This window comes from Sciurus vulgaris (assembly GCF_902686455.1).
Source record: "Sciurus vulgaris genome assembly, chromosome: 1".
Taxonomy (NCBI): Eukaryota; Metazoa; Chordata; class Mammalia; order Rodentia; family Sciuridae; genus Sciurus; species Sciurus vulgaris.
Window position 1 is genome coordinate 138,214,726 of NC_136461.1, and position 20,772 is coordinate 138,235,497.

The following is a 20,772-nucleotide window of genomic DNA, read 5'->3' on the forward strand; positions in this document are numbered from 1 at the left end:
TCACCTGTCTCCATTCTGCTCCTTTGTTTTTCATTCATTACACTGTAGGTTTGCTGCTTCCTCCCACATCTAGGGAGGCATTATTATTTCGCAAACAAAACATGTCCTGCTCACCCTGGAAGATGGGTTGTCTGTAGAGATTTCCTGCAGACTGCTGTGCTCATCGGTTCAGGATTCTTGTAAACTGCAGTCACAGAGGGTGGCACTTCCTGCCAGAGGGAACCTTGTCCTCTCCCTGACCTCTGTCTTATTATCCCTTGTTGTCCATCTTGGAATCCCTCTTCCATTTGCACAGAGGCCCTCATCATACCAACATCAGGATATCTTAGGCAGGGAAACAACCATGTCACTTGGAGGTGGCAGAGGACATATAGACATTGCACAGTGGTACATGTTCCTGCCTCTGTCCTCACTGGCCATTCAGATGACTCACATCTCGATCCTCCCCCAAAACCACTGAAGGCAAAGACCTGTATGTTCCTGAGCTCCAGCACAATCAATTATGTCACCAATAAATAAAGTCTGAGAGACATGGCGTTTCTTCCCAACCCCTGTAGAACCTTCTTTGAATGACATGGTTCTGATCCCCCGGCAGTTGCTGAGAAAGTATTTCAGGAGCTCCACTTCAGACAATGCTGGCCACTGTCCCTAGCTCCCCAGCTCCTAGTTACATTTTGCCTTCAGCTTGGGAGTTTCTGCTTCTCTCTCCTCTCAAGCTCTTTCTCTCTCTGAGTCCCTTGGTCATTCTCTTTCTGGGTTTTACAAAGGGGCAGGGGACAGGGAAGGAAATTCAAACCCTGCTTTTTGAGTGGGGCAAAGCCTTTCACATGAAGAAATAAAAGAACAGACATTAATAGCTTGGAAAACAATGGTAATATTTAATTAACCTTTGGAAATGGCTGATCTGCACATCTGCACGTGTCAACTCCTCTTCAGAACAGAGGCACTGTGTGTGCCGATGCCAAAATCAACACGCTGGTCTGTGCATTTCCTCCATGGGGATTTCACAGGGGGAAAAAGTAAGAATATATCCCCCTTCCCTCCCCCTCTCCCAAATCAGTTGTTGTACTTTTAAAAATTCATGTGATCCAGCTGCCCCCGTCGGGGTTGGACATGGCCTGTTGTGCTGCACATCTGAGGGCCCCAAGTTGAAGCCTGGCTCCTTTCCCTGTCATTGTAGCAGACAGGCCGCGGGCCTCCTGGGGGACTGAGGGTCAGTTCTGATGACAGCAAAAATCAGCTCGATGCACTTGGAGCTCTCCCAACAGGCACATATCCACAGGACAAAGGGAATTAGACTCATCTGCAAGTGTCAACGCTCTGCCTTTTTTAGAGATTTTTTTTTTTTCTTGTAAAGGTGGCTTGCTCTCTTAGTTTGAGGAGTCATGTCATCCAGGGAGCGTGGAGGTTGGCTCATTAAAATATCACCTGGTTAAAGTAAATCAATGTTGATGGAATTGTTTAAGGTATTCCCCCTCGTGGAGCTGGTGTGTCATGCTGATCAACTTGTTACTCCCATCACTGGCTAAATGGAAACCCCTCCTTCCTGCTCTGTACCCCATACCTACTTTAATGAGCATGTCTCACATGTAATCAGAAAGCTCAGTTGATGGGTGGAGATTGATGAATACATTTCACTTCTTTTTATCAATAGCCATAGCTGAAAGAATAAGGGAGGGTAATATTTTGCTCTTTGCAACTTCCAGGAATTAAAGGACCAGTTGATAAATACATTTAAGCTCTATGTACACGCCAGTCAAGCAACAGAGGCCTTTTGAAATGGTAAAAGAAATTGTTATGACTTGTGATAAGTCTTTCATTGTTGTTTTTATGTGCTTTACATGATCAAAGAAAAAGGTTTGGAGTTTCTAAGAAGCATGCATCAAAACCATAAAGCTTTGGGTAAAATTGTGGGTATATGAAGACTTAGTGAGGGTGGAATGAAACACAGTTGATCCAATGAACTCAATTACAAAGATGACTTTCCCCTGATGGGAAGGACATACCACAGTTGAGCACAATGATTGCAGAATGATCTTCTCTCTGTTTTTCTAGCAAGATCAATAGATGTGGAGATCAAGAAATGAGACTAGAATGGATGAGTTCCTTTCCAACATGACCAGGGGGCACACCTCTCTGGAAAAAGCAGCCTATCTGTGTGGACCTGGCCATCAGTGACTTAACTCACTTGGAGAGGACAAGAGCCAAAGACCCCAATGATCTACAAGTGTCATAAATATCAAATCTACCAGTGGAAATTGCTGAATTGAGAGCGAGGGTCTTCTCGGTCTCTAAAACTACAAAAGTAAGGTTTTCTGGATGTAAAAGAAAATTGGTGGTTTGGTTAGGAGCCTACACTTAGAGACCACTTACTACACTCCAGGGTTATATCAGGTATTTTATGTTTCATCGCACTAAATCCTCATGATAAACCTATGAGGTATTTTCTAGTGTGAGCCCTCCATTACAGGTAAGGAATCTGAGGCACAGAGAGGATAACTTATCCAAGGTCACATAGGATGTGTGTTTCTGAGTAATAATTGAAGAGTTGAGTGACAAAGGAACATATCAGTTGTATGTGATGGTTTGCATTTGTTAAGTGTATTTTCTCTGTTTCACCTTGTTTTAATTGTGTTAATAGAGCTCAGCTGCCCAACCTGACTCATGATGTATAGTAGCGTTCAACTCCCCTCATCTCAACCCCCTCATCTACCGGGGGACACAGGAGTCTTTCCTCCATGAAGTGGAAACAGGGTAGATCTGAGACTTTTGGAAGAGCCCTTCCATTCTGAACACATTCAGGGATAAAAGTGAGGTAAATTAAAACACAAGAGTAATGGAGAGGAGAAACTGACACACATGTATGAAACTTTTCTTTTACCTCATCTTCTTCAAAAAGGAACGGTTAGCATCAGGAGAGAATTAGAAAAGACGACTGAATGGCAAACCAAAGGAGATACTTATTGGTAGAAAAATGTGATCACGTCCAACCTGGTCACCCAACCTGGGTCTGTCTGACTCAGAGCTCCAGCTGATGGCTAAGGACTGACAGCCTGAGTGCAGGGCATCAGCATCAGGGTTCTGAGAGCATTGCATTGCAGAGCTGGGAAGGACTTAAATGCATGAACTGGTTGAAGTCTCTACTGTCTGGTCTGGGCATGATTAAACCATCCAGAATTAATAAAACATGGCAAGCTGGGCAATTTCTCATTAAGGAAACAGCATATGGATGCAATATTCTGGGGTCCCGCAATCCAAAGCATCTTAGAGATAGGCCTGTTTTAGTCTTTTTTTCTGCTGTTGTAACAGAAAACCCAAGACTGGATATTAGAAGGTTTGAGAGGCCAGGAAATCCAAAAGCTTGGCAGTGGCATTTGGTGAGGGCTTTGGTGCTATGTTATCCCATGGTGGAAGGCAGAAGGGCAAGGAGTGTGCAAGATAGAGCATAAGGACTGATCTTATCCTTTTATTTTATAACTCATTCTCACTATAGCTAACCACTTCTAGGATAAAAGCATTAATCCATTCAGGAGAGCATAGCTCTCACAACTTTATCACATAGTATATGTTCCCCCCTCCACCCACCACCAATACTATTACAATGGCAAGTAAGTTTTAACATGAGTTTTGGAGTGGACATTCAATCTATAGTAGGGTCATAACAGAAAGAGACTTAAACCATCTCCTGAGGTTCCTCTTGGGCTAGGGAACAGCGTTTTCATCAAGGAATCCCTCTGATGTTGAAACTAAAGGCTACCAAAAGGGAATGGGAATAACAGTGTCATTGATGGCGCTGGATGGTGGGAATAACCATGAGAGCCAAGGGACTTCTTCAATGTCCCATGTATTCATACCTGTCTAATCCCTGAGCTGCTAAACTATCACTTCCAGAGATCAGCTTTCTTGAAAATCCTAAGGAGGTAGGGAAAGAAAATTGCATGTGCATACTTAGGAGTGGAAGCTGTGTAGATGTGTGTGCATGCATTTTTTTCCCCCAGCACTAGGATTGAACCCAGGGCCTGATGCATGCCAGGCAAGCACTCTGCCACTGAGCCACATTCCCAGCCCTGTGCATGCAATTTTGCACACAAGTGATGAGAAGCTGAGGATCTGAGCAGTTTTCCGAGATTCCCCAGAATATGGAAGCCTTGTGGTGCATATGGGAGAACTGACAAGTATACCAGAAGGTGAGAGGAAATGGCTGGAAGCAACACTAATGCCACTCCATCTGGAAAGAGGGGTGCTGTTTGGTACGTCTGGAAAGCATTATTTCTGCAAATAGCTCAACCTCTATCAACTTTCAGGCAGGGATCCCGATCTGCTGCCAAAATGAGATCTCCCTGACGGCAATGTGGTGAGGGACACTGAGCAAATGAACAAAGCAGGAAATCTGTAGAGATGGCAGCCGTTAAGGTACCACACAGCAAGCACCTGCCTCTCTCCAAAAAGACAGCCGGGGCTTCACATCACATTAGGCTGGGGCTGTGCTGGGGAGGGATGAACCTGGTGGGATTTGGAGCTCAGCAGCCATATCCAACAATTTCTCACAATTTTTGGGCTCAGAAAAGCCCCCAATATAGTTAGCCAAATGGCTTTCTTGCATTGATTTTTATACCCGTGGGTATTATGAAGGAAATTAAATCCATGTGTTTCTGATTCAGTTGCCATTAGCACATGAAAACGCTGTTTTGTGAGAGTTATGGTATGCTGTGGGTGCCTTCGCGCAGTGCTGCTAAATGCCATAAAACCGTCTAGCCAGACACGGAGGTGCAAGAAGCCGGGTGCATTCTGCTGTATGCCATTTCCCTGCCTGTCCAGAAGGCAACATGTTTTTGTCATTTGCATCCTTTCTGAATGTAGCACAACATGTTTTCTCGTGCCTGTTAATCATCTATCATTTCCAATTTGAATGAAGCCATATTAGTGTGGATGATGAGAAATTGCCCTTAACCACTAAGAGCTGGACAGGATTCATATTAAAGCAGCCATAAAGGCTGGTGCTAGTCTCCAGGTCCAGAAGCAAAGAGCCCAGTGGAAATGAATCCCCAGGAAGGGCTATGCAGGCTTGGATCTGCAAAACCCAGAAGTGGGGAAGCATGTGTTGGCAGTGACAAATGGCAAGGGAGCCTTGGTCTGGGAGCAGGGTGGGAGTGCAGGGGGGCATGTGGGGCTCATTGGATGCTTGCTACTTGCTATCTCTCAACTTCCTCCTTGTTGATCGTTTGGTCAAATGCCTTTGGTTTAGGTCCCTTTCTAGGTCTGCTATTCTATGAACTAAAGAATGGCCCTTAGCGGGGTCCAGTTGTGCATGCTTATAATCCCAGCAACTTGGGAGGCTGAGGCAGGAGGATCACAAATTTGAGGCCAACCCTAGCAACTTAGTGAGGCCCTAAGCAGCTTAATGAGACCCTGTCTCAAAATTAAAAATAAAAAAATAAAAATGAAAGAAAGGGCTGAGCATGGGGCTTAGTGATAAATTGCCCCTGGGTTCCAGTTCCCAAAACAAAGCAAAACAAAACAAAACAAAAATTTGGCCCTTCTTTGTCCTTAGTTATCACCTTCATTTCATGATTGTGTGTACAGATGGGCCCTGCCTTATGATGGGTCCACCATTTGACTTTGCAATAGTGCAAAAGCAATACACATTCAGTAGAAACTATACTTGGAATTTGAATTTTGGTTTTTGAATTTTGAACTGCTGCCTGAGATGTAAACCCATTGTAAGCTGGGGACCATCTGTACTATGTCGAAGACACAGACATTTTGCCTTTGGAGGAAAGATGCAAGAAAAAGGGGAGGGTACTAATTTATTGAGTATTGGTTGAGGCCAGCACAGTGCTAAGGTCTTTATCTTCCAATTGCATGTTATCTTCCCAAGAACTTTCTAAAGTAGACATTATTGCCCCAATTTTATGAATGGAATTTTACTAAAAATCAGACAGATTGGGTAATTTGCCCAAGGTCACAGAGTTTGTAAGTGAAGGAGTTGAGATATGGAGTCTCTTTTCTCCAACCCTAAAGCTCATGTTATTTTCTGTCTTCCTTACTGTTTTGTATAATTTAGTGTGATGAGTATTAACTTTATATGCATAATATATACTATTTTATATCTGGAATCACAGTAAGGGGGAGACTAATTTTGCTTTGTGGACACTAAAATTTCATGAAGAAAATAACATTTGTTTTGGGTTTTGAAGGACAAACAGGAGTTGATCCAGTGGAAATGGAAACTGGGTTGCAGATGGTAGGAAGAATGGTGTGTGCAAAGATACAGAGTAAAAAAAAGGAGAGAAAAGTATTTTAGGAACTGACATTATACTCTTTTCAAAGATGCTTTTAGTTGCAGATGGACACAATACCTTTATTTTATTCATTTACTTTTATGTGGTGCTGTGATCGAACCCAGTGCCTCACACATACGAGGCATGCGCTCTACCACCGAGCCAGAGCCCCAGTCTCTGAAGATACACTCTTTACCTCATTTAACAATACTGACTAATGTATACACTGCTGAAAAATTTGAGATTATGTTTCTCCTGTGGAAGTAATTATATCTTAATTGTGTGTTTTCTGAACCCCAGGTCTGGTCTCATCCTTCCATTTACTGGGCTGCTCAGGATCATCTTTGAGATCAGGTGGCATCTTTAGGAGTGGTTTGATTGATTTTGACTTTGGTCAACCTTGACCAACTCAGTGGAAAAGGTGTTCCTTCAATTTTTCTCCAGTCACATTATCATCTGAGATATTTTTCTCTTTACATGCAATTGGGAAAATCAGTTTGAGCACAGCTGGTGGCAATTTTGTTCTGAATTCAGGGGTTGTGGAGCAAACGGGAAATTTCATGCTGCAGCCTTGGTGGCGGCCAACTGAGCTTTAGTAACTTACATGGTGTGTTCACAACCTGCTTCCCGTGAAATTGCCCATAAGTGTGGACAACCTGGGAAGTCACAGCTGAGCTGCTTCTCTAGAAGGCTCTCTGGATTTCACGAGGAGGCTTATTCTAGCCTTAATACAACAGCCCTCTTCTATGCCTTGAACTAGCCAAGATTGTCCTGTACCCTCTTCTGAAGTCAGTTGGATTTCTTATGCCTCATTATGGGCAGTTCGTCAAGAGTGGTGGAATCCTATCATAAGTATTCCAGAAACCTCTCAGTTCCAGGAAAGGGGTGTGCTGTGCTTCTGACTGAACAAACTTGCCTACTTCAGTCTAGAGTTTAATCTAATGCATGAGTACCTTTGGTGACAAGTCCATGCTTCTAATAATGTTTAAATGAATCCTTCTGGAGCTGATGATAGCTAATAACACTCCATTTCAACTTAGAGGAACAACTTTTAGTTCAGAATCTTTCCCTAAACTTCATTCATTAGTCAAATGAAGAGGTCTGACTCAATGATCACTAAGGACCTATCAGCACTAGAATTTTTCTGATTTATTTTAGCTTTGCTGGAAGTTGAGACCAACTGTTTACTCTCATTCAATCAGATAACCTTACTCTCTCATTCTCATTCTAAAGACCGTTATAAGGGTCTGTGTCATTCCTATTCTTGCTTTCTCTCTTAACTCCATTAAACAAATCCCAATTTATTTATTCTTTTCTCAGAATGCCATTTTCCCCAGACATATCATCATGTATATGGACATGAAACTTTAGGACCCTCTCCAAAGTCTTTACATCATACTCTAATTGCATCATCTAAACATAGCTCCAGTAGAGGCTAAATTGCAGTGGGGTTATGTGGTTGTGCATTGATATAGTCAAATACTGCCTTTCCAAGTCTTCCATGAGAATGAAACCATTTCAGGGAGCTTGCAGCCCACCATCTTCTTTGGTTGGTACTTTTTTGAGTATAGGCAACATTTACTGTGTTATCAACATGGTGGCCAACAATTAATGTCCTGGACCCATTCCACTCTTGGCTTGTGCAGAGAGGCCAGTCAGGTGGCCTGGAGACTGTTGGCAGGAACCATTGCTTCCTCTATAAATAAGTAAATATAGGGAGTGTTGACATTGGTGTCCTGGCCAAACACCAGTCTACTTCTAACTTCATGTTGGGGGAGATGAAAAAGAGAAGGGTTACTGAATAGGTTTTTGAGAAGTTATCTCAGTTCTACTTGGAATCTCTCCCCCTTTTGGAAACCTTTCAATTGCCTTTCTGGCCCCTATTGGAGAGTGAGACAATTCTGTCAAACATGAGATTGTGTTAGTTTGTTCCTAATAATTAGCAGCAATAGACTGAAATGGAGCCATTTTTAAAGATGAACTGTTGTCAACAGATACTTCAGCTGTAGTTTGGAAAAATGGCTTAGCCTCTGAAAGAGGGTGCATTTAGCTTACCACCAACTCCAAATCAATTTAAGGTGCTGGACAGGCCCATACCACTTTAGGTATACACAGCTCTGGGGCTTGATTTTCCTCAGTCCACAGATTCTTGAGGTGTTTCATCCCTGCCTCCTGAGTTACAAAATTTTGTGTATTGACTGAATTTGAAGTCAGACAAAATCGTGGCCATCTTTCTAAGTAAAGAAGGCAGTGTGGAGAAATAACTCACTTTTGCATGCTAGTGATTGACATGGGTTCATCACATCAGAGGCACTTCACAAGATTTGTGGAATGAATGAATTTGGAGATGCTTGGCTTCTTTGCTGTGAGCCACAATCTCTGCCTTTTTCCATATTTTGAGTTATTCTACAGCCACACTTTGAAGATGTCTTAAATTTAAGATCTGACTCATATGCTTTTCTTGCTACCAGTTCTCATCCAGTTTTCTTTTCCTTAATACCTTACCGCCAGTATCGTGTAGGGCTCTCCATAAAGACTGTTCTAGCCCACGCTGCACATACTATTTTGCTCTCCTGGAGCACATACCTAAAGATTCTATGCACTTGCTCCCCCCCGACCCCATAAAATCATTTCACTTTTTTCTGTTCTTTTTCCTCTTTTCTTGAAAAAGTTCAAGATCCTCCAATGGGAACAACTGAGCAAACCTGAGAAACTAAGGAGAAAGAATCAAAGGAGTGAAGAGCATGATTATTTCTCTTTTCTTGAGACCCATGAGGATGGCTGGTTCCTTGCGAAGAGTCACCAACCTTAAAGGTCCATGCACACTTCAGTGTTGCACTATTGTTTTGACAGCTGAAGTCCAAAAGAATTAATAAACTTTGGGTCAATATCTTCTATAGTTTGGTTACTGCTTTTATTCAAAGTGTAATGCATTATCTATGAATTGAGGCATGATGTAAGGCCATATTCACATATAGCCACATTTACTGGATATTACTGAGTTTTGGCTAGTTTAGATATCAAAGCACAGTCTCATGGCATCAGAGCAATCTGAGTTCCTATTAACAGTTTCATGACGAGACTTTCAAGTAATTGAGGAGATTTTGATTTCCAAGAAAGGCTTATCTCTTCAGGACTCTGGTTCCAAAGAATTGTGGATTAGTGGTGTGGAAGTTTCAATGGACAGCCTTCCATTTAGGGGTGGGCGTGGTTTAATGGGTAGCTTATGGCATACAGATCCCTAACATGTTTGTGTCTGCAAAGAGACACAGTCATGTGATTGTCTTTTCCTGGGCTTCTTAATAAACTTTTTAAAAAATATTTTTAATTGTGTGAAAATACACACAGGCTTAGTGGCAAAGGAAGACAGTTGTAAAAATTGAATAAATAAATAAATTTTTTAAAAATCCGAGTTATTGATGTCTGACTTCCTCTATTCATGTTTTTGCTACTCTTGTTGCTTTTTGGTTTTTGTTTTGCTTCTTGACTGTTGTTGTTTTCCAGGAAAGCTGTCATTTATCGTGAGAACAAGAGCAGCCATGTGTTGATTTTTCTAGATTCTTTTTGGATACTATCCCAGTGCTAATGAAGGCCCTTCCAAAGTGCTAACGAGCTGGTGCCAAAATCAGTTATGCTGAACACAATAGAGGAGAGTGGTACACAGAAAGCATGTACACCGGTCTATGTATACACACGCATCGATATATTTGAATTAATGTGTGTGTGCAACTCTGTGCAAATATACACACCCATTCATGCAAACATGAAATGTGGGTGCAGGAGCCACACTGAGGAGAATGTGAAGGCTGCATTTTTATGAAAGGAATTTTTACATCTGCTTGCAGAAAATTGTCTTTGATCAAAGTTTTTAGATTTTTTTCAGTTCTCTCACTTTTCAGGGAAGCTAATGGAAATGTACATTCATCAACTTAAAAAAATGTAAGGGACATGTAAATATGGTCACAGATCTTATTTCTTTTATTAAGAGATGAGGAGTCCACTACCAGAAGCACCTGGAAAGTGCTTAGCTTAGTATTGGCTGCTGGCTAATTTTAATAAAGTCTTTAACATTGATCTTTGAGTACTTTGGAGGTAGTTTATTAGGTGAAAGGAGGATATTTAGTAGCTGGGGCATTCTCTGCCCTCAATAGATTGTCCCTGCCTTTCTCCCAGTGTGTAATTATTCTCTTCTCTATTTGTTTACACAGCTTGGAGATGGGGACAGAGTTCTCTGGCGACCATGCAACTGACGGCCATCACCCTAAAGAGAAGCATTTAGAAGCTATAAAACCTAAGTGCCCTGCCATGCACCATTACATCGCACAGTTATTCAAATTTAGTAAATTAAATTAAATAATCTCAAATAACTTGATTTCGGGGCTTTAAAAATTCATCTCTATGGTGCCCAGTAGTCAATTTCCTTTATTATTATTGTTCATCAAGTAGAATTTATGTTTTTTATGAATCAAAATCGTCGCCTGCCTCGCGGTCCGCTGCCGCTCAGGGCTCCCTCGGTCTAGTCAGTAGCTTGGTGCGCCATCTACCGGCCGCCTATGGTACCGCGTCTGGGAGCCCTCACATCAGCCACTGGCTCCGGAATTGGGGAGCCAGTGGCTGAATGCCAGGGCGGCCACGTAGTCCTTCCAGTAAAAATCATAGACGGGACGATGCTGTCAGCTACTGTGCTAACTACTCTCCTGGACTTTGCAAGTGTGGTTCGCTTGATGTCTCGGAGACAACCCAGAGAGACTGGCTGCGGAGCCTGGAGGGACGTTTTCAGTCCCACTGCAAAGCCAACACATTTGGTCGAGTTCTGGGGCTCCCATTCTTTACCAAAGCCCAAATGTTTGCCCCACATATCTGGAAAGTCAAGTCGTCCCTTCCTCACCCAAACCCTTTCTCTGCTTATCTACACTACTGTTCAAAGGGGACATTTGATGTTTAGAGTGGCTGCTGGTGGTGCTAAAAGATCCCCTAGAAAAAGACAGTGATGAATTTTGTCATGTTTTCAATCTTTTTAAAAATAATTCGTTTCTGGGGAAATCTTTTTAACATTTCTGAATTGGAGTCAAAGTCAGGGGTGGTAATGGCAGTGGTAAGTCCTGCGTTGTTTTAGAGGCTGGTTTAAATTTACATATAGTTTAATTATAGTTTAACACATGAACAGCCATAAGACAATGGTGATCTGGGTTGAAGGAGGGAAATCCTTTCCAAACAGCATTAAAATATTCCTTAATTCAAACTTCTCTGCTGTCTTTGCTTGATCTATCTTGCTTGCAAAATGTCACATAAATGTGCCACTTATGTTTTCCCATATTTTGAAGAACATAATAATCCAAGCATCCCCAAAAGGCATCCAGGAAGTTCCTTTTCTCCTCTAGGCCTTTAAGCAGAGGGAGCAGAGTGCATGTGTGTGGGTCTGAGTGCCTTCCAGTTTATCAGCCATCTTCCTCCCTTCCCCCAGTCAAATGTTTCAACATAGCAACAGATGGTGTTTGGGGCTTTTGGTGAGTTTAAGATGATCTATTTTGTGCTTTCTCAGGAGAACTGAGACCATAAGTCTGTTCTGTCATTAATAAGTGCAAACCTTCTTTTAAAAATTATGCTTCACACAGTCTCCTGCTTCAAAGTTTTTTAATGCGTTTTTCTCATCTTCAAAAGGAAGTCTCTGTCCTTCTCCTTAAAAGGAAATTGCTTCTCTCACCTTGTATCTCCACTCCCATAGTTCCTAAGCATTTTTGCTGTATGTTTGTGCAGAAAAGAAATTAAGGAAAAGCTTGCCAGATTGGAAGAAAGACACAATTTGTAGTTCCTTTATATGTGTTAGGTTGTAAATCTCCAGAGATTTCAAGATCATTTTATTTTCCAAGCAAAAGTCAAAACTAAAGTAACAACAAAGTAAAACATAACATTTAATTCAAGAAAAGCAGATTGAGGCCTGGGGATGTAGCTCAGTGGGGGGATGTTCCCCTAGCATGTGCAAGGCCCTGGGTTTGATCCCCAGCATTGCAGTAGAGTGAAAGAAAAAAAAAGATTGAATAGGGCTAGGGGCTCTTGTTACTGATATTACATTTAGTGAAGAAAATTTCATTCTCAAAGGACTTTCTAAGAGTTTTCTTCTTTGCTACTCAGTGATGTGAGGAAAAACCGGTCTCTTCTTGTAGGTTGTTAAAGTTCAAGGTGGAACCATCCTTCTTTTACCTGTTAACTAAAGGTCATTTCTTCTAAGATTCTGGCCTTGTAGTTCATGTCATTTTGTGTTATTACCATTACCATTAGGGTAGCTTTCTTTAAAGATTTGCCATGGTGTGAATGGTCCTGCATTGCATTAGATCCAGGTTCTGCAAAGCTTCACCAACCAGCTACTGTGCTGATCCAGGTGCTAGAGTCTGGATTTACCCCCCTCATGCTAATCTACCTCAGTCCTATGGCCTTCTGGTACCAGTCTACCCCAGTAATCTTTTTTTTTTTTTCTCTTTACAGAGTTTAAAAGAGTTGGTAAAGAGACAGGCATTATCTAACTAACCCAGACTCGGTACTTACTCTGTTTTTTCCTTAATAGAGAAAACCAAAAGAACTAACTTTGTGACTTCATGCTTTCTGAAACCAAAACACAATAGAACAGTGTTGTAGGCTAAGTGGTGTCCCCTTCTGATTCGTCTGTTGAAGTCCTAACTCCTACTACCTCAGAATGAGACCTTATTTGGAGACAGGGTCTTTGTACAGATAGTTAAGTTAAAATGTGATTTTTAGGGTAGACCTTAGTACATATGACTGGTGCCCTTTTAAGAAGAGGAAATAGGTGCATAGACATGTGCAGAGAAAAGACGATATAAGGACACAATGAGCAGGTGGCTATCTATCTACAAGCCAAGGAGAGAGAAATGGCATACACTTTCCTCACAGTTTGTAGAAGGAACCAACTCTGACACCTTGACTTTGGACTTGCAGCCTCTGGGACTGTGAGACAGTACATTTCTGTGGTGTGAGTCACCCAGTCTGTGGTCTTTTTTTACAGCAGCCCTTGCAAACTTATATAGATGGTGAGAAAATTTATTCAGTCACATGTATATTTTGGTATTTCAAAATAATTTCTATTATTCCAAAATTCCTGGGACTTACCTTCCCAGGTAGGGAAATGTGGTATGCTTTGGGGAAGACCTCAACAGCACACTAGAGGCCTTAGGTGGTCTCTGGCCTGGCCCTGCCTAACTCATCTGCTGAATCCTCTGTAAATCATAACCTAGCACTGGAGTCTATGGAACACTATGGCCACATGCAAACTGTAGCTATTAATGGGAACAAATGTCTTCTATTTACCTTCATGTATCTAGACACAAAAAGCACTTTCCTGCTAAGGAATGAAATACTTCAAGACCATAGTGCTTTATGGCTCTCTCTTGCAAATCCTGAACATGATTTTGTGCAGGATAATACCCTTAATACCAGACATTTCGATGCCCCTGTCTGTGCCACCCAGATGGAAAGCTCAGGTGAGAGCTGTTAGCTTGTGCACATGAAAGGTGAGGCCTTATCAATAAATGCCCTTTCAGGGCTTTCCTGATTAGTATTTTCATGACTGTAGTTGTTTTCCCCCAGAAATGCTTGGTCAATGCTAATTCTTTGCTAGATGCCATGGACATTGGGTTGATTCCATATGGTGTGTGTTGTAACCTCACAGAAGCTAAACTAGCTTGATATCTGGAGAACACAATAAGCATAGCAATGATGGATTTAGTTTCATAAATAAGAAGAGACACAGCTACAACATTTAACTGGGTTTGTTTTTTTCTTTTTAGGTCAGTAAGTACACATTTCAAAACTAAAGCAAACCGTGAGAATATAATCTCATTGAAAAAGAGTGTAGTTATTTTTATTTTCTTTAGTGCGGATAAAATTCAAAATGAATCTCAGGAAGGCAATAGAGAAGCAAAGCAAAAACTATTATTTTATTGAAGTTTCTTAGTTTTGAAAAATCAGGTGTTGTTACCAAGAACCTGAGAGATTATTAATGTATACAGGTCATGGTGCCAAACTTAAAATAAACCTTTAGTAATAAGCAAATTGTCTTGCATTTTTATACAATAGCCATCATATTGTGCCTGTTCTAATAGAGCAAAGAATGCATGAAGGAAGTGAGCATGATGCATCATATATACATACCATTCTGTCACAGTCCATGAGTGAGGGGAACAATATCTCATGGGGGCTCACATTACCTTCCTGATAAAAATGAAGAAGAATGGGAATTAATAAGGATCTTGTATTTTATAATAAACTATCCACTGCCCTGTGTTTTACACACACACACACACACACACACACACCAACACCACCATCATGGGAGAGAACAGAATTAAGTAGACATAAGACATTTGCTGTGCATATATGATTACATAACCTGTGTAACTCTACATCATGTACAACCAGATGAATGAGAAGTTATACTCCATTTATGTATGATGTGTCAGAATGCATTCTATTGTCGTGTATAACTAATTAGAACAAAAAAAAATATATCAAAGAAAAGGACATTTGCTCTTGGAATTTGGGGATTAAATACTCAGGAGCTAATCAATTGTCAAAAATAGGAACAGAATTGATAAAATGAATAAAATGAGTTGTCTAACTCAAAATGATATAAGTATATCACCTTTTCTTTGGGTTCATGTCTCAAGACCCTACATAAATTAAGTTCATAATTCGACCCATTTAAAAATCACTTTCCTTTGCTATGGAGGTCTTTAAGGTCAAGTTCAAGAAGTGTTAGTACTATAATAGTTTACCTTTTCCGGTTTCTTTTCTGAATATCTTTCTCTAGGATTGGTGTGCTTAAACTCTCCCCATCCCCATCTGCACCTGAGAACCGATGGGCTGTGTATTTTCAATATCCAGTACCTGGTTAGAATAATATGACAGATAATCTGCATTATTTTTCATTTTTCACTTGTCATTAGGATATTTGAGGTAATATGCCAAATATACTCCTATGAAATCACATGCCTTAAAATATCATTCCTCTCAAGATAATCTCATTCCAATATTCACATTTAAAAATATGATTTTGTTTACTGGTGAAATCACCTGTCCTGTGATAATGTGTGTTAAGCAATCAAGAGACTATTTTCATAGTTTAATAGAAAAGATCCTGATGTTTTTCCTCTCTTGATGCTCCTTGAGATGAATGTGGTGCAAAAATATGATACGTTTCATTGCTACAGAAACCGCTCAGAAATCTTTACATGTAACGATGGGCTAACAGCTGCAAACACAAGGTGACATCTTTAAAGATAAGGACACTGAGGTATTGATTTGACAAATCTATTTGGCAAGGCAACTGTGATGTATAGATAGGAGAAGGGGGTGTCAGGAGAAACCTGTGAATGTGCTAATAGAAAATGCCTTGCACAGTTCATAAATAATAATAATTATAATAAAGGCTCTGCCAGTGGTTTAGGGAACCGAGTAATATGAATTGATTGTTAACATTTTACTTTAAAGATGGATTAAATTAATGCTGAATCATACAGCAATTCTTATGAAAGTACTGTACATATGACATTGAAATTAATACCAAATGAATTCATTACAAGTGAGATAATTACAATGAATACCCAATAAATTAGTAGCGACAGGACATTTAGAGTTCTGAGCATTAAAATACAATGTTGAGGGTCGCAAATGCCATGGCTACTGTCAAGGGTTGGGTGGCCTCAAGCTCAATTCCGCAGGTTCCTCAACCTTTCAAGGCGAGTTTCCCCACAGCTGGGTTCAAGAATGGTGATCTTGCTGGTGCTGGACCAGATATGCTGAGAGATCAGTCAACTCTTTTTGCAGGAGTCTCCTTAAGCAGACCCTTAACAAAGAAGTGCTGACCAGTCAAGTAAACCACAACAACTTGGTGAATGTGGAACTTGTAAAGATTCTAGAACTGAATCTTGGAATGTGAGCAAATCCTTGGATTGATCTTCCTTCTTCTTTTTCCCTGCTACCTAGGAAGCTTTCTGTGGTGCATGGGGAATACAGTAAAACTCTTATTTCGCATAGAATCATGCTGGAATGCAGAGAGGTACAGGGACTTCCCCAAGAGCCCCTATCTGGATATCCCCAGCCCAGAGTTCTCATTTCTCCACTGTCTGACAAGGAGACAATAAACATGAAAACTAACATTTATTAAGAACTTATACAAACCCAAATGTTATGCTAAACACTCTATGTGTATCATTATACATTTCTCTGAGTTAAAGATCTTATCTGTTTTACAGACAGTTGACATACAAGTTGAGTAAGGTGCTCAAGGACACACAGAAAGTCAGAGAAGGGTTAGGAACTCTAACCTATGTTCATTTTTCACCAACATTTGGCTCTGAAAGCCCAGACTGTCTAGCAGCTGTGAGGTCCCACCTGGTGCTGGTGAGACATGGTGTCCTGTGAGTGACTGGGTTACAGAGGCCCCGGTAGCTATACCAGGAAACTGGGTCATCTGTGGGAAGAGCAGAGGAGGCTGGCAGAGAGCACGTCATGAGTGGAAATAAAAGGTACCACTTCCAGGCTGAGGGTTTGAGATCAGGGATGCCTTTACCCTGTCTGATCTCCTGTCTGCAGGGGCATGATAGAACCCCGATGAGTGGGGCCTGGCACCAGGGAACCCTCATATCATACTGTTTTCTGTATCAGAAATATTTTTCAATTGCTGGTTCACAAAAATGTTGGGGTTTTTTGGCTCCATTAACACCTATAGGATGCAAAACAGGAATACAGGAATGCAGGTCTAAGGTGATTTAAATTCTGATTTGGTTCGTTGTGATTTTATAACTCCTACAAAGCAGGAAAATCATTTTAGGGTCAGTGACAGTTTCCTAGGAGGAAGGGGTCCTCCTACACCTGGCCCCTGAGTCAAAGAGTTCAGAAGGTATAATTGCTTCTGCGGTGTCCCTGCAGAAATTCCAGATGTCACTGGAATTTTCCTGAGGCCCTGGCCCATCCTGGCCTCTGGCTTCTCCCATGAACTGACAATGGCCCTGGGGCTGCAGATCAACTGTGTACACCTGGGCCACACAGTGCTGTGCTGACCATGTGACCCTCACACGTCTGTTTCTACCCAGACCAAGCACACAGCAGTGACAGGACCATAGTTTTAATATCCCTTCTTCAGAAATAATTTCAGTATTATGAAGAAATGTTTCTGTCCAAAATACTTAGATCACTCTCATGGAGAAGGGAGGCAGAAGACAAGGGGAAGAAATCCTGAATTTACTGTCTTTGCCCAAAAGTGTTTGAGAAAAAAAATGATCATGAATTGGCAAGACTCAGTTTTCCATCTGTGGGGTTAGGGGTGGGGGTGCAGAAATAATTAAGCTTGGCTATGGAGAAATAAAGGTATCTTTGCACACATGGATGCATTTTGTACTTTACTCTTATACTTTACAAATGTAGTGACTAGTTAATGCTGTGGGAAGTCCTGGGCTCCTCCAGGCTTCCAGAAAAATCATGACAAAGTTCCATTAAGACAGGATCTGCCCAGCAATGCTGTTTTGTGCTGAGAAGGTGGCTATCATACAAGCAGCATATTCATTCATTTATCCAACAGGTATTTATTGAACACATATACAAGCATCAGACTTTCCAGGGTGCTAAGAAGCTCTCTGCCTAGAAGGATGACTCTTTTACTAAGTGAAAGTCCTTTTATGCCTTAGCCACACTGTTTAAGAACTTTGCTGAGATTAGCTACTATGTAGGAGAAATGGAAAGCACTGAAAAGGTGTAGGTTTGGGGTGTGGCCACTTGATACTAAGTCTCAGCTGCGTTTGTAACTGGGTGACTTATGAATGCTCTTCCGGCTTTAGCTTCCTCATTTGTAAAATGAAATTACAGATTGAGTAACCCAATCCAAAAGTCCCAAACCTGAAATGTTCCAAAAATCTGAAACATTTCTTTTTTCAGTGCTGGGGATTGAACCCAGGACCTCACAGATGCTAGGCAAGCACCCTACCACTAAGGTACACCCACAGCCCTTTCTGTCTTATTTTGAGGCAGGGTCTCAGCCTGGACTTGAACTTATGATTCTCCTACCTCAGCCTCCCTAGGCACTAGGATCATAGGTGGGCGCTATCATGCACAGCTGAAATCAGAAACATTTTGATCTTTGATATGACAGCATAAGTAGAAAACTGCACATCACAAAACTTTGTCCAATGTGAACAATTATTAAAAATACTTTATAAAATTACCTTCAGACTATGTGCAGAAGGTGCATAAGAAGCAAATGAACTTCCAAGATATCTCCTTAAGTATATGCAAATATTTAAAAAAATTCAAAATTCAAACTACTTCTGGTCCCAAGCATTTAGAACAAGGGTGACTCAACCTGTAATAATAACACCCATTTTGTTGCAAGGTTATTGTGAGGATTAAGTGAGATCATTTATTTAAGATTCAGAATATATTTGATCCAAGTCTATAAAGTTATGAGCAATTGAGTAAATTGAAGCTATTATAATTGATAGAAATTATAATTATTATAAAATTATAATTATTATAATTGATAGAAATTAAGAATTTCAGTGACTTCAAGGGAAGAAAGATTTTGCAAGAACAGAATGGGATAGGACTCCAGGGCTGGGTACTTGGGCAGTCAGGCCTTAGCCTGGAGATGAAGGGCTTAGGGGGAGTCGGTTGGGGGCAGGAGGGTCTTAGAAAAGTAGGTTTTGTGCCCTTGGCCTGTCCTTCTGGTCATTGAGAAGCCCATACTGCAGCATCGCGTTTGCCAAATGCTTCTCATGGGCTTACTGTGGCCATCTTCCCATCCCATCCAGGGACTAGTCTACCTCCTTTCTCCCACCTCCAGCCCTATTTGTCCTCACATTCAGACTCATCCAGAGCAAAATGCTCACCTGGCCACTTCTGTGCTGCTGTGGAAGTGAAAAGCAACAGAATAATTCATAATGCCCCAATTTTTCTCTGTGCCTTTGAAGAAAAACATCATTTTATTCCTTTGAGTTTCACATTGTTATTTTCTCATTATTCTCTGTTTGGAGTAGTGAATGAACAGAACTACACAGCAGAGAAAATAAACCAAACAAATTGCAAAGTTCCTGGCCATTGAGGAACTTGAAATCTAGCAGCATGAGTGGTATAAATAATTCAATACAGAATGGAGACAAGGTGATTAGTGGCTTTTACTGATGAAATCCTCTATAGCACAGGTGGGGTTTCAGGAGAAGCAAACTACAGTTCAAGCAAGAAAAAACCAATTGGCACAGGTTTTTGATGAAGGGAGAAAACAGGGGGAAAGTTAAAAAACTAAATTTTAGGATACAGAAGATAGAGGATTGAAAGTTTTCTGGATTTGGGTAGAAGGATTCAAGGAAAAAATGAGATAAATCATGGGACAATGTAGCAGTAGAAATTTTGGTTTTCAGAAAAACAAATATGATCTTTGTGTCAATTCATAAAGATTGTATGTTAGGGTAACAGGTGGGGCAACCCAGCCCCAAATAGCTAGCCCAGAAAGCAGCTTTGGGCCTGGGAAGTGTATGTAGCATCAAAGATGACAAGACTCTACCCTTGATAAGAATTGCTTCCATTCCAAGGGGAGAGGCTGGAATGTGGGATGACAGAGGCAGGAAAGGGCCTGGGGGTGGGCCTGAGCCATGTATTAACACACACCTGCCTCCATGCTTTTCATCATTTGAAAGCCTATTACTACTACTCTACTTTCTCAGATCAACGCCAGCTAGAAACTGGAGACCAGACTTTGTCACAAGTGTCTTCCTCACTAGCAGCTACCTTTCCTTTGATGACATCTGCACATTAGCATCTCGTTTCTGGAGCCACCTCTCCTCGCTCTCTGCAGGTAGTGTGTGTGATGCAGACCAGCCCTGAAATGGTGCTGGCCAAAAGGTCAGAGACCATCAACAGAGACACTTATTTCCAGTTAGGCCTTGGAGGATTCAGGGAACATGGTAGGCCTCTAGACTACAAAGAAAAGCAGGATGTCGAAGAAAGGAAGCCAGAGGATTGCTTCTCTCACATCTCTTCCATTTAAACATCCAGCATGTGAGATTTAGGAAGGGAGACAACAGGGAAAGGGCAGAGAACAGGTGCCAGGCTATTTATTTCTTCTACTAGTGCCTTCCAGTTTTGAAGCCTCTTCTTAAGTAAAATTGCTGTGGAGTTGGTTAAAATGGGTCCCCGTGGAAAAATCCAACAGGATGTATTCCTAAGCTACTGTCTCAATATACCATCAAAGTTTCTCCAAACTCTAGAATTTAGAACAACAGCCCCTGATTAGTTTCTACAAATGTGAGGGTCTGAGCTCCAGCCAGACGTGGTTCTGGCCTGGTGTCACTTTTTGGCGCAGCAGGCCTGACTGCTTGTTTTTCTCAGGAGGATGGCAGAAGTGCAGCCCCACACCCTTTGCTTGTTTTACATCTCCCGGCATGCAGAGTAAGTCACAGGGTTGAGTCCAGCAAACGACCACTGTCTTAGA

At 41.3% G+C, this 20,772-nt stretch overlaps 1 long non-coding RNA gene across 4 annotated transcripts in view; it reads left to right on the forward strand.

Moving 5' to 3' along the window:
* LOC306671033 overlaps positions 1–20,661 on the forward strand; it is a 92,733-nt gene extending 72,072 nt beyond the window's left edge. For 3 of the 4 annotated variants that reach the window (XR_013766561.1, XR_013766562.1, XR_013766564.1), the window contains 2 exons: positions 3,999–4,187; positions 10,490–20,661. This is a non-coding gene — a long non-coding RNA (uncharacterized lncRNA). Of the gene's footprint in view, positions 1–3,998; positions 4,251–10,489 lie in introns of all 4 variants that reach the window. The other variant, XR_013766563.1, reaches the window with a different exon arrangement.
* Positions 20,662–20,772: the final 111 nt, after the last annotated feature.